A 4140-nucleotide genomic window follows, 5' to 3' on the forward strand; every position below is an offset into this window, starting at 1 on the left:
AATAATAGGGCGCAAATCACGAGTTATTTGTTTTTTTCTTTCCGTTGCCATGTCGTTTACATAACGTGATACTGTTGTTGAATTCGGAATCAGGTCATCAATGTTAATATTACTTCCATACTTTGCCCCAATATCGATCAATTTTTGAACTATTTTTTTGAAGCCCTTTCCATCTACCGATGAAAAAGGCCGACAATCTTCAATCACCCACTGAGAACAGGCATGCAGTACACTCTCTGTGTTTTCAGTATTTACATGTGTTATTTCTCGTTCGCCAATATTATAACTTTCAATATAACATCTATGACGAACGAGGTTTGAGGTTTGCTTGCCATTATATTTTAAAATTTGTCGCACTTTCGGCAATAAACAATTCCATCTATTATACTGTCATCTTGTTTTTTAATAAGGCCAAATAAATTCCAAATTTTACTCACACTATTTGGTTTTGCTATTATATGATAATCACCAGTATTGATTTTTATAATTATTTCAACTGTCGCCATATCCATATTGATTCACAACCAGTGATGGGCGCTGGGTAAATATCCGGCGGGTAGGTATTTCTAAAATGGGTATTTATCCGGGTATTTACCCCGGCCCAGGATAAATACTCAAACAGTGGGTATAAAAGTGATACCAGTAAAAATATATCAGATTCCAAAAAAAAATGAAGAGGAAGATGATGAGGACGTTGAAAACGAGGAATTCAACAATCAAAGACGTATTATCATTGGACGAATCTGTCGTAATTTAGATTAGATCAAGTTATTATGATTATTATCATCAAGCAGCCCTCTGCGTCCATTGTTGGATATAGACCTCCCCTATTCTGTTCCATTCGATTCTATTCTGTGCTGTCTGAATCCAATTGTTGGTCATTCTTTTGACGTCTACTTCGTCTGTTCGCTCGCGGTCTCCATTCAAGCAATCGTTTTATCCACTGCTCATTCTTCATTCGCGCGACATGACCCGCCCAGTTTCACTTAAGCTTGGCCACAATGTTGACCAGATCATTTACGCTAGTTCTTCTTCATAGGTCTTCATTTCGTATGTAGTCCCTCAGAGTTAGACCCAGGATCGACCTAGGATCGAAATCTATCTTTGTGTTACTTGGACCCTCCTGGCAGTGGCTACCGTTAATTTTAAAGTTTCGGAGCCTTATGTCATGGCCGGAAACACGTATTAATTGAAAGCCTTTCTTGGCCTTTTCTCTTGAAGATGTCTCTAAGTTTCCCGTAGGCTGCGCATACGAGTGTGATCCTTCTGTTTAATTCGTTTGTGTGATTATCTCTCGATACACGAACCTCATAGCCAAGATATACATAGCTGTCATCCTCTCAATCTCATTATCCCCAATGTTGATGTTAGAGCTGGGAACAAGACTTATCATAAATTTTAATTTCTCCTCGTTGATATTTAGCCCGACTTTTGCACACACCCCCTTTAAGTCGTTCAGCGTTAGTTTAATCTCTCTAAGGCTATCCAAAATAAGAACTATATCGGCCGCGTAGCGCAAATTACTTAAGCATTTGCAATTAATGTTTATGCCTTTTTGGGTCAAATCCAGTTGTTTAAATGCACTCTGAGGATTGTGATGAACAATTTGGGTTCAACAACGTATCGCCTTGTTTTACTCACAATCAGTGCTACTCTCTTCAGTACTTTTATGCAATTTTACCGTCATTGTAGCATTCTTGTAGATGTTATAAATAAGTTTGGTATATCGATAATTGACTCTGAATTCTTGAAGTGCTTGCAAAACTGCCATCAACTCAATTTAAATTAAATTTTATAAATACCTCTAAATACCCATCTTGGGTAAATACCCCCGGGTATATATCCAGGAAATTTTCCCTTGAAAATAAATACCCGGGTATTTAACAACACTGTTCACAACACACTCGTTTCTTGAAAAAAACTTCTTCGCTAATGACAATTTCTCGATGAGAATTTAAGGAACTTAGATAAAGTCACTACTGGTCACTACCAATTGACATTTCACAGCGTACTGATTGACACTCTTTGATTTAAATTAATAAAATAAACTACACAAATTTGTAACAAAAGTAACTAGATTTGTTAATATCATAGCCTTCTAATAGTGTCATCTATTAGATATACATTTCTTTTAAGTTCCGATTTCTTGAAAACGAATTTTTAACACTTTTTTTTGGTTAACTTTGAATAATTTTAAACAATTTCAGATAATATTGCACGTGCTTAGACAAGTTTAAATAACTATAGATATTTTGCGCGGAATTTAGATAATTTTAGACACAATAATTTCAGACATTTTTGTGTATGTTTAGCCAAATTTAGATACAATTTAATTATTTCAGGCAATTTCATAAAATTTTTCAGTTTTGAACAACTTTAGACAAATTTAAACAATTTTAGATAAATTTTGCGCTTTTAAATAATTTTGAACAAGTATACCTACATAATTTCAGTAATATTTTAAATATTTTTCACTGGTATTTTGTAAAATTTTGATAATTTTAGATATAAATAATTTAGACAATTTTGTACAAGTTTGGCCAAGTTTTGATAATAATAATAATAAATCCCTTTATTTCTATAATGCTTACATGCATAGAAAACAGTCAAAAAAACAAAAAACCTTTACAATTAAGTAAATAACATTAATTAATTAATTATAATACCAATAAATTTACAAATTCAAATACAAAAAATCTAGTACAAAATAAAAATAAAAGATGTTAATAAACATATTTCTTAGTGGGTTGAAATATTTTCGAGAAAAAAATCATCTACCCTGTAAAAAGCTTTCGCGATTAAGAATTCTTTCAATCTTTTTTTAAATACATGTGATGGTAGAAATACATGCTTTCCAATCAAACGGTAAGTAATTGTGCAGTTTTATACAAAAATATAAAACACTTTTCTGTATTTTAGAATAATTAGTCTTCGGTGGTAGTAAAAATAATCGTTCAGTGCCTCTCGTTTGATGTTGATGAGATAATTCATATTTTGAGAAAAATTCATGGTAATTAGTTATAACAAAAAGTGCACATTCTAGAATAAACAAACATGGGAACGTGAGAATATTTTGTTCTGCGAAAAGAGCTCTACATGAGTCACGCGGACCCAGACCTAAAACCGTTCGTACACACTTCTTCTGAAGGATGAAAACACGTTCCGAGGTTACTGCATTTCCCCAGAAAATAACTCCATATCTCAAACGCGATTCAACACACGCATAATAAACACTTAAAGCGACTCTCTCACCTACACATCGTGACACTGTTCGAAGCGCAAAACATGTTCTGGATAAACTAGTTGTCAACCCATCAATGTGTTGACTCCAGGAAAGGCGGCAGTCCATCTTTAAACCGAGGAACGTCACCTCCTGTTTATAGGTGAGTAGTTGTCCTCCAAACATTATTTCCATCTCAGGTGTTTTATTTGCAAAAATCATAAAAGTTGATTTTGCTATATTGAGCTGTAGATTATTTCCTAACAACCATTCGTTTAGTTTTGTTACATTCTCTCTGACCATTCCTAAGACTGCTTCTTCACTTTTTCCAGATACAACAGAAGTTGAATCATCCGCAAATAATACCAGTAAACTATCAAGTACATCAGGCAAATCATTAATGTCCAGAAGAAACAAGAAAGGTCCCAAGACTGACCCCTGAGGTACTCCCTGAAATACTTCTTTCCACTCAGACCTAACTTCTCCTCCCGAATCGCTGTATGACATAACACACTGGCTTCTGCCGTGTAAATAGGATTTTAACCAATCAAGGACAACGCCGCGGAAACCCATTTTTTCCATTTTATTCAGAAGGATTTCATGATTCACACAGTCGAATGCTTTTGTTAGGTCCATAAAAATACAACCAGTGATATCATTTTCATTGATAGCTGATGTATTTTTATCAAGTATCTGAAAAATTGCACGTGACATTGATCGTCCTTTTATATACCCATTTTGGGTATCATTTAGTACTTTGTTTTTAATTACAAAATCCATTATTCTTCTCAATGCAATTTTTTCAAATATTTTTGCAATATTTGATATCAACGCAATAGGACGATAGTTTGAAAAAACCGATCGATCTCCTTTCTTATACAATGGTTTAATTACTGTTTTGTTAAGGCTTGCTGGAAAAA

Source organism: Onthophagus taurus, chromosome 11 (assembly GCF_036711975.1).
Source record: "Onthophagus taurus isolate NC chromosome 11, IU_Otau_3.0, whole genome shotgun sequence".
In the NCBI taxonomy this organism is placed as follows: domain Eukaryota; kingdom Metazoa; phylum Arthropoda; class Insecta; order Coleoptera; family Scarabaeidae; genus Onthophagus; species Onthophagus taurus.